The sequence below is a fragment of the Zonotrichia albicollis genome, chromosome 2 (assembly GCF_047830755.1).
Source record: "Zonotrichia albicollis isolate bZonAlb1 chromosome 2, bZonAlb1.hap1, whole genome shotgun sequence".
In the NCBI taxonomy this organism is placed as follows: domain Eukaryota; kingdom Metazoa; phylum Chordata; class Aves; order Passeriformes; family Passerellidae; genus Zonotrichia; species Zonotrichia albicollis.
The window spans coordinates 108,267,805-108,280,142 of record NC_133820.1 but is presented as its reverse complement, the minus strand read 5'-3'; the positions used below and the strand labels follow the sequence as shown (position 1 = coordinate 108,280,142).

The window sequence follows — 12,338 nt, the reverse complement described above, 5'->3', positions numbered from 1 at the left end:
TTAATTAATTTAGGGCATAAATTACATTTAGGAATTTTCTGTTTGGGCTATATTTGGAAATGTTTTTTTAATGTGATACTTAGATTTATATAAACATTATTAAAATCAGCAATCCCCATTTTCAAAGATGTTTGTGCTGTCCAAGAGAGGGATTTAGAGTTTGTCATGCAGATTGCTCTGATTTGCTACCTGGTAGCATTCAGTAATAGGAAAGTGTAATGATTTTCTTCTGTATATATAAGTCTACAAGCTTAACTTCACTATTCAGAGTTTGGAAACATTCATGGCTGATTTACCTCTTAAGTGTCAAAACATTAAATATAGTTCTTTGTGATGAGGACATACATTTTTCTGAAGCTATATCTTTCCACTAGCAGTCTAAATCTCTGAGATCATAGTCCTTGTTTCCAATTTAAAACTATCAGTTTGAGCACTCTTTCTCAAATAGAAGATGTGTTAATTTTTCCTGTCTTATATATAACTTTACAAACTATTCTGAGTTAGAAATCTGTAGGAAGAAAATTTCACATCAACTGAGAGTTAGTTAAAACAATGTCTTCATTTTTATTTTAAATCAAATTGCCATTATCCTTAGAATGTTTTTCTCCCTTCTTCTCTGCCACAAGTTGAATGTAAGTTTTGGAGTTATTTTCATTACTTCAGAAAAATGTGTTGCATCATAATTTTAAGGAAAAAATTTAGGTAGATTAGACCGTGATTACTGTTCTCTCAGTAAAATTTTTGGGAATAAAAAAGGCTGCACAAATAGATATGGAATAATTAGGTAATATCCCTCACCTTTCATACTTCAAGTTCTCACCCAGAGTCTAAATGGTATTTTCATTGCCTGGGAGTACAAAGTGAATTAAGTTTGGTGCAGTGTGGTTTACTTTTGAACAGAGTTAACCAAACTGGGTTTGGGTTTTGGTTTGATTTTCTTTCTGTTGCAATTTGTCTTGATGTGTGAATCTACTTCCTTTATAAGTTTGCATGTTCAGAAATGGTACACCAAATGTACATAACCAAGGAAATTGAATGTCAGCTGTGTTAATGGCAAATTAAACTATAATTTCATGGAAGGAGCAGGACAGCTTTTCCAAAACTCTTAGTTTTTGTGGTTCTATTTCAGAAAACCTACAAGATAGTAATACTTAAAACAATCAAAAAGTTTGAAAACAAGCCAAAAGAAAGCAACAAAACCCATGAACCAGTGACAGTGTGTAGATACTTGTATTCTTTAGTTATGTTAGCATTTAAAAAAAGACATGAAGAAATAGTAGCATCTGTATTGCACTAAATATTTTTAAACTTTAAAGGTATGTTAGACAATCAGCGTCACAGATCATTAATAGTAGTTGTGTATTTTTAATTTTGTTAACTTTCCTTTGAAGAAGGGCATAGATGCTTGAATCCATCTTTTTCCTTTGTAAGAAGTTTATAGCATCAGATTCCCTTAGTGCAGATAATTCAGCTGATTTTTTTTTTGTTCCATCTAAAAATGTCACAAATGTTGAAGTGTGGGAAATTTACAAATGCACAGAATTCCCAAGAGGAAGGAGGTGAAAACAGTGCATGTGAAACTATCCAAAACATTTGTGACCAGTTGCAGTGTAATAGTGTCATCTGCAGTGTTTTGTCCCAAGCAGTGAACTAATAGAGCTACAGGTTTGGATTTCATGCCAGCAATCATTAACATGCAAGGCTGCAGCCAAGTATCAGGAGGTAAAGCTAATGTCTGCATAAGGAAATAATTGGATTTAAGCAAAACAGATTGTTAGAGCATCATAGGCAGTGCTTGGGCTCAGAGGTCTATGCTATATATTATTTGAATGTTTTCAATTGGATTGGATTTACTGTGATCCCAGGCTGAGATAAGGTTCTTTGGAGCTTTATGTACTCTTAAACATTGGAGCTTGCTTGATGAGTGCCTGCAGAGAACTTTGACTGGAGATGCTGGCTGGAGCAACCTAGTACATTCCAAAATACTCAGTGAAACTAACTATCAGGGAGAAAGGGAGAACTTTCAAGTTTGCTTCCAAACTTTGTTGCTGCTCTTAGCAAAAAATACAGTGTAGGCATAGAGAAAACCAAACCCAGAATTTAGCTGTAGGGTCATATCACCCAGTGGCAATTACTGTGCAGGAATACTTCTGCAAGTAGACCACTATTTAGGTGGTTTATAAATGGATATGATATCTGCTATACTGTCATTGAAGGATGTCATAAATATCCATCTTGAAATTTCTTAGATGTTGATCTTTTAATTTTCAGTCTTTGCTTAACTAGGAACTTAATAAGCATACTGATAAAATGATAGCACAGGAATTTAAAAAAAGATACAGCCTGCAAATTCAGCCTAGGTCTCTTATCTTGTGCTACATGAAGCATCATATGAACTTCCAATGCTAGTAACAAGGCCAGTCATATAAGTAATCATGTAAGTAAATTAGCCAGATAATCAAAATATGATCTAGAAACTAAATACTAGAAATTTTGTGTTTTAATAAACTTTTTTTAAATACATTCCAAATTCTGCTCTTAAATGCACAGATGCAACTTGTATGAAAAGTGTATGTGTAGAAATGACGTGTTCTTGAATATTATAGAAATTTCAGGCCACAGTGTTCAAAACACTGTGTTCTTTTTCATACATTTTATTTAGATGATTGAAAAACACTTTTCATAATGTTATTTCTGTTTGCATTCTGGTCAGGGAATGCTTTAACAAACTGAACATTAATAAATCCAGGGATGAACACTCAAGTTCTGAGACATCTGGAAAATGTCATTGAAAGACGATTTTCCATAATCTTTGGTCTGTCATTGGGAGAAGTGCTCGAAGGCTGGAGATAGCAAATGTCACTCCTGTGTTGAAGCCAGGCAAGAAGGATGACCCATGCAGCTGCAGGCTTCTCAGCCTCATCCCAATCCCTGGAAAAAGATGATGGAACAACTTATCCTGAAAATCATTTCCAGGCACAGTAAGGAAAAGCAAACCATCAGGAGTAGTCAGTATGGCTACACCAAGGGAAAGTCATGCTTGACAACCTGATTATCTACTTTGATGAAGTGGCTGTCCTGGTGGACATGGTGAGAGCAGTGGCTGTTTTCTGCCTGAGCTACAGCGGTGCCTGTGACACTCTCACCCTCATGATGTGGATGGGCAGACCGTGAGGTGGTTTGAAAAGTGGCTCAGTGGCCAGGCCCAGAGGGTTGTGATCAGTGGCACAAGTCTAGCTGGGTGCCAGTGACTAGTGGTGTGCTCTGAGGGTGAATACTGGGTGCCGCCCTGTCGAACATCCTTAGTGGTGTGGATGAATTGAGAGAATGCTCAATAGGATCTTATTAATGCATATGAATACCTGAAGAAAGACTGTAATGAAGAAGGAGGCAGACTTTTTTCAGCAATGCCCAGTGACGGAACCTGAGGCAATGGACGCAGACACACACAGGAGACTGAGCACAAGGAAAGCCTTTTTTTTTTTTTTTTTTTTCTTTTACTGTGAGAATGGCCAAGCACTTGCAAAGGTTGTTCAGGAGGTTGTGAGATACACAAAGTGTGTCTGGACACAGTCTTGTGCAATAGAGAAGGTTGGACCAGATGAGCTCTGGAGGGCCCCTCCAATCTCACTCATCCTGTGATTCAGTGATTAACTTCACAGATTTGATCTGGGAAGAAAAAAATAAGGGGGAAAAAAAAAGCTTTTGCTGAACAATATTTTTCTGTTCCTCTATAATTTACAGAGCTCACATTATTTAAAATAATGCTTTTGGGATTTGAAATACCAGAATATTAAATTTTGATTTAAAAGAGTTATAGTAACCAAGCCATTTGTGTGTATTCTAATAGTTTATACTTATATATATTTATATATCAACTAAAACTCAATGCTATCTTGAAGAAGGTTTGTTTCATAATAACAGAAATGGCATGCAAATAAATTTATTTTAAGTATGGCTCTGAATCAGAGGGTTTCTGACATCTGCATACCAGCATTTACACATATTTCCAATATGTTTCTGTCATCAAAACCACACAGATTAATTAAAATCCTGCTTAAGGGCATTGAAGGCTAAGGCATTTCTTTTCAGTATTTTGGTAGATTTGCTTATAGCTTTCCTGTAAAATAAAGAACCTTATTAGTAGTTTAAAAGCAAATAAATCCATTTATATTAACTTTTTAAACAGAGGGATAGACTGTAGTAATACAAATGGTCATAACTCTCTTATGAAGAATCAATCTGTTCTATTTAAAAAGTTCCAAGTGATGTAAATCATTGCCTTAATTTAAAACACTATTTCTTTGCAGTTTCTTCCATTTCTAATTAATTAATTGATCCCATAGTTACAAATAATCTCTGTACCAAATCTAGAGAGAGCTCATTAAAATTTTTTTCAGACTGATTAAATGGCATTAGGATTTATGAGTCTCAGTGGGCATTTTGTCATAGAATGGAGAAGTTCAAAGAGAAATTTTCTGTGACTTTTTTGCTCTAGAAGATATAAGGGAAGAACAGTAGATTCAGAACATTATGACATTCAAATATTTTGTAATTTTATTCTATATTGTACAACAAAAACTGGATAAAGAAGGGTAATTTAGCACTTAATGTGACCATTGTTGTTGTGAGCTTTTGTAAAAAAGAATGCTAAAACTGTTTTTTTGTATTATCCACTTCATTTTTAAACCTTTTCTAGTTTTTGTCCCCCACTCAAGTCCTCCATTTTAACTGAACGCTTGTAGTGCATATATTTTACTCACTATGGTTTTCAGATTAGCAGGTATTTAATTTGCGACGTTGCTGTTATTCCTTGTGTATACCTGGAGGTTGAATGTTTTAGAAGTACTTTATTTGAAGTACAGACATTACAGACATGAACAACCATTCTAAGTGGTGCACTGAGCTGTAAATTGGAATCCCTGCTGTTCAAATCAAATGTTTTAGTCACCATAAATCTGTTCCTTTCACTTTTATTGGCTTATACTCTTTCCTGAATGTTTACAATTCACAAATTTTTTATTTTGGAAATAAAGGCATTAAATGTAAAGCCACTGACATTTTTCAGCTTAATTCAAATATGCATCAATGGTTTTTTCTTTCAACTTGGCTTCAGTTTTTCTTTGCCTAGGCCTAGATTACCAATTTTTTTCTCATCTGAAACAACTTTCTAAATAGCTGTTCATGGTATGAGCCATTCTGATTTACCGAAGCCCTGCTGTCTTATTTCCTTGGACTCACAGTTCTTACTAGCTGTTTTGGCATATCGTTAGATATTGGATTTTTTCCAGGGGATATGACTTGTGATGGTAATGGTCAGAGTATGAAGTTTAAAGTGCTAGGCTTCATTCAGGGAGAGAGATGGCAAAGAGTTTGTAGATGATCACTGTTCTCAGACAGTGTAATCTGATGGAGGCAGATACAGCACAGGCCAGTGGCTGCTTATTGTGAAAAGACATCAATGTTGCTCCACAGCTCTTTCTGGCTGAAGGTGCATTTTGGGATAGAAAGAGGAATTTAATCTTTCTTTTCAGAAAGTTGGCTCAGGACAGCACTGCTCCACCTCCATGGGACCCTCTCCTTTGATCACCTTTCCTGTAGCAATACTCTGAATATTTGAGACAAAACAGGCTTAGGTCTGGTCCTCTACACTACTATACACAGTCATCTTTTCCCTAAATTCATAATAAGCCACTGTTTTATACTGAAAAGATAATTAAAGGAAGGGTACATTTTGTTTGTTAATTTTCAGGTTTTTTTCAATTATTATGCTCTCAGTTCCTATGGTTGATTTACTCCTCCCTTTTCTTCTAAAGCATGTGTACTTGTGTGTTCACACATGCACTCATTCACTCTCCCAACCTACCCCTCCCCACGCTGGCAGTCTTTATTATATATTTGTGGAAGAAAAATGAGATGTTGTATGGCTTGCAAGTAATTTAACTTTTAAGTGTTCCAGACATTGCCCTTTTTACTGCAGTGCATGTTTATTTATGGATGTATTTGTCTTATGGAGATGAAAAAAGTCATTGAAATTCCATGCAAAAAGTAACCTGGTCAAGGTTTGCTTTCACTGAAGGTATCTTAATGATTGGAAGGGGAAAGAAGGATTATAATTAGTTCTTAGTCTTTGGGGTACTCTACTTGGGAGGGTGGAGAGGTAGGAATACTTTTTTTTCCTTGCATTTGTCTTGATAATGTATCAAGTAGTTGCTAAGGGACTTGATGAAATGTGATGCAGAATAATAAATTATGCTCTGCAGCCTTCTTTGCTTCTACGTGAGGTGAGTGTGTAAGCACAAAGAGACTGGTGCACCTCCAAATTCAAAAAGCATTATATTCAGATTAGCAGGTCGCTGGAGATGTGTTGCTAATTGTTTTAGGGAACTCATTATGAGTATTATCACATATTAATTATGCATAGCAACTAGGAAAAAAGAGGGGGGAAATCCTTGTTTTATGATAACTTGCTCACTGATTTATCTTTTCTTTCTTTCAAGACCTTGAGCGTTTTCTTAGAGATGCCAAACAGCAATCATTGAATAATTAGATTTTAATTAACAAGAATTTTCTCAAAAAATGTTTTTAATGTCTTTTGAGTTATAGCAAGCATGAATAAATCCTCTTTCAATAAGATCTAGTGGACTGATTCTCTCTGTATCTGGAGTTACCTTTGTAATCACCCAGAGCTTGTTGTAACAGTGGCTTTCAACAATTTCTTAGTTTGTTTAAATTACTTGTTCTTTGTGGAGATGTGGTTGTAGGCAATTTTCAGAGAGCTGGTATTACATGGTAGGGTTCTTCTTATTCTGCTGTGTGATAAAGAATTTGTAAGAGTCTGTATTTTTGGCATGATTGCAGAAAACCTACATATGGAGCCATCAATTAACACTGGTAAATTATTTATAGTCTAAACAGGGCAAAGCTTTTTGCTCAGACTGATTGCTGCATCACAAAATAAGTGCACTTAGAAGGTGATTACAAAGTGTACTCCATAAAGGAGTACTGGAGATTTTTTTTTCATTATTATTGTGATAGGTGTTACAAAGATAAAAGACCTTGTAGTATACAAACAAACTGAAGATATGAAGACTTGTGTGCTAAAAAAGATGCTTAGCATTTCCATTTCAGCACCTTTTTTTTAGAATAATAGCATAATTCAAAGCCAAGATGAAAATGGTTCAAGTTTACCTTCAGTAAGACTGGAGTGATTCTGATTTAAATTAGAATACAATTCCAAGCAGTGGTAGAAATTCTACCGTTCTCTTCTATAAAACAAACAAACAAACAAAAACCAAATTTAAAAAAACAAAGAAAAAACCCCAAAAAAACCCGTTTCATTTTTGTCTAAATGATGCTAAATACAGGAATCGCTGTTCATGCTCAGATTCAGTGTCCAGCTTATTTGGTACCATCTCTGGTGACAGCTAATATTCACAGCTTAATAATCACCTTTTAGCTAGAGGGGGTTAATTTATCCACTTAAATTCTATTGCTCCCATATCAAGTTGCTTTTAACAAAAACAGACAAAAAATAGGCTTTAGTAACTCTTCCACAGGATCTGTGGGTTTTCTTTCTACTGATGTGTGCCTGGGACAATGAATTCTGTATATGTTGCATATGTTCCAGTGTCAGTTTTTATATGTTATGAGTGAGAAAGATAAGAAATAATTGATCTGCCACTCAGTATTGCAAATGCTGCTTGTCACATCCCTTTTTATTTTTTGTTCCGTAAATTAGCCTCTTTAAAGTCTGTTCAAAACCTCACCATCTCAAAGGGTTGTGTTTGGGATTTTTTGTGGGGGTGAGGACAGTGATATTGTTGTTTGGTTTTTTTCTCTTCATAAGCATTCTGATTGCATTTCTTCTGACTCTTCCTATCAAGAGCATTTTAACTTAGAATAATGTCTGTGGGGCATAGTACATGGAACATTCCAGATAAGACCATTTTATATATGTCTTTGAATATAAATAACATTACCCAAGCTCTAAGTTTTCACTGAGCTTGTCTCCCAAGTCCTGAGTTTTCTCTGAGCTGTTTACAATGATGCCCAGTATTTAAACCAAATATTAGAAAATGTATGTGTCATTTATTTTCTTCCAGCTAATGTTTAATGCCACATTTCTTGACCATTTCATTTAATTTGACACTTGACTGCCCAGTAGACTACTTTGTCACTCCAAAGTTCTTACAGATGTTATCCCAGATGACCTACAAAACTTTCTGCTATCAGCAGGTTTTACTAAATATAGAGGTAAGGATTACTAGTCAATACTTCCCTGAATAGCACCAGAATTATTTTAAAATACAACTGCAACTATTTTCTAATGTAGTGGCATGGTAATGGAAATGTCTTTTGATTTTAGTAACTCCTTCATAGGTTAGTTGCTTCAAAGCTTCAAGGTTTTGCTGAGTAGCAAAGAGCAGTTGATGAGATTTCATCCATTGCTGAAAATATCCTCTGTTACAGAACATGTTTTCCTCCATTAGGAAATTGTCTTCTTTCTCCTGAACAGACACCTGGTCACAGTGATCTATTCAATTTGTCTCCAGAACATATTATTGCATCCTGTAGCTCAGTCTGGAGACCTTAGAGATTGCCTATTGTCCTGAACTTCAGAACTATTAAGGACTCAAAGCACTACTGATTCAAAAGTGCCATGAGCATAACGCTATGTAACCTTACTGCTTTTCACTTTCAATAATGCAGTTATCCCAAGCAAGCTAAACCAGAACCTTTCATTTTAGAAAGAATGATCATGTATCTGAGGTAGAAGGCATTTGCAAGCTTTAGATTAGCTACAATATATCATTTGAAGACTGATATTAGATGTGATTTTTTAAATTTTCAGGCCAAAAATTTTCATTGAGAGGATTTTTTTTTATTTCAGCAAAAAATGTTTGCAGATTTTTTAAGATGTTCCTCAGAAGATAGTATTTTTTCAGTTGTAGTGATAACTAGTACAATGGTCATATGATAATTCTGTGAAGAGTTATATTGTGTACAGTAGGTGTTTGAAGTTTGGAAAGGTGGAATTCCTGTAGTCAGGTGTTCTAGAAGTCAAGAATAATGCTATGACTCTACCATACCATGACTAATACTGCATCTGGGAATGTTTCCCTGTTTTCCTGATGTTTGTGTGCTGCTCATCCTATTTACATTTAAGTACACAATAAACTATGGTGGGATAAAAAGCATCATATTCGTGTATGCTGGATCACAGGCATGGAGTCTGCTCAGGACAATTTTTCAAGCACTATGAAATAAATGTAAACATCTAAGACTATAAGTACAGATGTATCTTGTACAAACTAAGCACTATAAGCACACACTTCAATCTATTTAATGAGCATTGTGGCTTTTTTAGTGAACAAGATTCCAATTTCGTGTTTTAGATGGCAAGCAAGTCCCTCAGTTCTCCTCAGAGTTAGAGTTAACAGAGGTCATTCCTAATAAAAATAAGAAGTAAATCAGACAAATCTGCTTTCAGCTGTGTTCTCTGCTGCCCTGGTCCAACAAGTAGCAAAAGCAATTTAAGCGAGACAAATTTTAGTTAATAACCCAGCAATAAGAAAGGGAGGACGAAGAGCATGTACCAATGATTCCAGAAAGACTGTATTCTTAAATATACTGCTGGGGAAGGATGAAGAATGTAGGCATGAAGATTGTACAAGGCACAGAGGTCAGCATGATATAAGACATACAGCTGGAAGTGGGAGAAAGAGATAAAGAATGCAATTAAGTGAAAGAATAGAAGATGTCTAGGGAGTAGAAGGAAATAAAAGCAAGACATAAGTAATTGTGGGTAAGATAATATAGGGCCTTGAAGGTGAAAATGAAAACTTTAATTTGTAGCTGCACTAAGTAATCTATATACCTTCATTATAAATAATAAAGAGTTAATAGTGTGCAGTAGCCCATTTGTCCTTATGGCTTTCTCAAGCATTTTTTAGGGAGTGTAGATGAAGTGTGAGGAAATGGTCTATAAGTTAATGATGTATATACTGAAATAGTAAAGGCATTTACTTCTTTGAGGCTAAGCATTCTGTCTCATGAGGACTGGTAGATGATGTGACAGACCTAACATTACAGTAAAAACTCTTCAAATATTTAGGATGCTACATGTCTAAATTTAAAACCTCATGAAGATAGTGGAAAGAGAAATCAGCTACAAATTTGCACTTTGGCATTTCTCTCAAAGTAAAGAAGTTTTTTTTAGGAACACTGATGACAGAGTTTCATCTTCTATTCTAGTATTGCATTAACTAGTAATTCTAAAGTGTTTGGACAATTTATTTCTGTCCCTTTCTCCTTTCAATTGATTTTTTTTTCCCCCCGTCATCTTAGCAATCTTAGTTGAAGAGCAAGTATGCTTGAAGGATGATTGTTGACTTTGAGTAGGCTGGTAGAAGACTGTTTCAGTGCTGTCTTCATATTTACAGGTCCTTTTTACAGCTGATATTAGTAAGTTACAGCCTTAATTTTCTTAAAGATGATTAATATTTAGTGCAGTAACTTTCTTGTTTCTCTGATTTTGTTTAAATAATACAGTGCTAATGAATGGTGAATAAAATGTTCTGTTAGTAGAATACTTAGAAAAGGCCTTCAGTGTATTTTTCTCAGAAATTTTGAAATGTGTCTATTATTTTCTAGAACAATTCAGTCTCACCAGCTTTCACACCATTTTTAAAAATCTGCCAATTGAGTCCTTAGCTTCTCTGTCTGAGTTGAGTATGTCTGAGTGATCTGGCTTTGTGTAAAGTGATTACTAGTAAGAGCTTCAGGCTCAATGTCAGTCCAAGGATGAAGAAATCCATCACAGAATGCTGTATTTTAATAAAAGGATTTCAGTTACTTGGCAATATAAAGACATAATAATGCGTGTGACATGCTGTGGTGTATTGCTTTAGGATCAAACTGAACATTGGAATAATAGCAGCATTGAGAAGAAAGGAAAAATAGGATGTCTGATTTGAGCATCATTTTTTCTTCTATTGATTTCTATATTTAGCATAGTGTATGGCATGTCAGGCCCTGGTTATAAAGACCTGTAAAAGAAAGTACTTGGATTCCTGGTCTTGCATGTTAGGAATCAGGCAGCATGTAATGCATAAACTTGCACAGAGTTGGATGGATCCTAAGAAGATCCTTTACCAGATATTGGGGTTTGTGTTAAAAGCTTCTTTGCAGACCCACAAAAGAGCTGAGAGAGGTGACAGCAGGTGGGGGATCCCAAGTCACACCTTACCAACAGTTCCCACATCTGTCACAGAAGTCATCATCCATCAGATGCCCGTCTCCATATGGTCAGGGCAGCACAGAGTCCCAGAGGTAGACAGAAGCTCAGATTAAGAACTCAAAGGGAGGGACAGCCTGTTCAGGCCCTCCCAGGGCTCTCCCAGAACTGCTATCAAGGTAAATCAATGCTGGACCAATCCTTTTGAAGTGAGGAAAGATGAAGCCTAGGGCGTCGTGTGGCAGTCTTCACAGGGGTTCTTGGATTGGGGAAGAGACAAAGATCTGACTCCATGTTTCAGAAGGTTTAATTTATTATTTTATGAGATACATTACATTAAAACTATACTAAAAGAATAGAAGAAAAGGTTCTCATCAGAAGGCTAGCTAATAATAGCATAGGAAAAAATTATAACAAAAGTTTCTGTCTCAGACAGAGAGTCTGAGCCAGCTGACTGTGATTGGCCACGAATTAGAAACAACTCTATGAGACCAATTACACATCCACTTGTTGCATTCCACAGCAATAGATAACCATTGTTTACATTTTGTACTTGAGGCCTCTCAGCTTCTCAGGAGGAAAAATCCTAAGGAAAGGATTTTTTATAAAAGATGTCTGTGACAGTGTCACTCTCAGTATGGGATGCAGAGGAAGAGAATTTGGGGTTTTATCAGGATTTATTACAGGGAAATAGATAAGAGGATAAAAAGCATTGGATGTGTAAATAGGTGACACATTCATTTGTCTGGCCATGTGCAGCTCCTTTCCAGTGTAGTGTGTCCTGTGTTTACAAATTCCACTTCTAACTCTTCCTGGCTGAAGGGCCTCTGTGTGTGTGGCCAGCAACTCGACCCAGGCAGAGGCCCAATGTGTTCATGGTACCAGCATCTGGAGTGAGCATGGATCTGGGTGCTGGCAGCTGGGCAAAATAAGGTGCCAGCCCACAGCATCTGCAGAGCCAGTGGCCAGGCTGAAGTGCAATCCTGTGAGCACTAGAGAAGAGGCAGCTGAATGACCCTGTGGGTCCTTGGGAGTGCTGAGTATAACTGCATTGATCTGTGTGTCTAGCCTTATGTAAATTTGTTAATTAATCAATTAA

General features: G+C 36.0%; 1 protein-coding gene across 1 annotated transcript in view; it reads left to right on the top strand.

The window, feature by feature from the left end:
• The window catches only part of PUDP (pseudouridine 5'-phosphatase), a 62,008-nt gene that overhangs the window by 36,940 nt on the left and 12,730 nt on the right, over window positions 1-12,338 (top strand). The window lies entirely within an intron of this gene.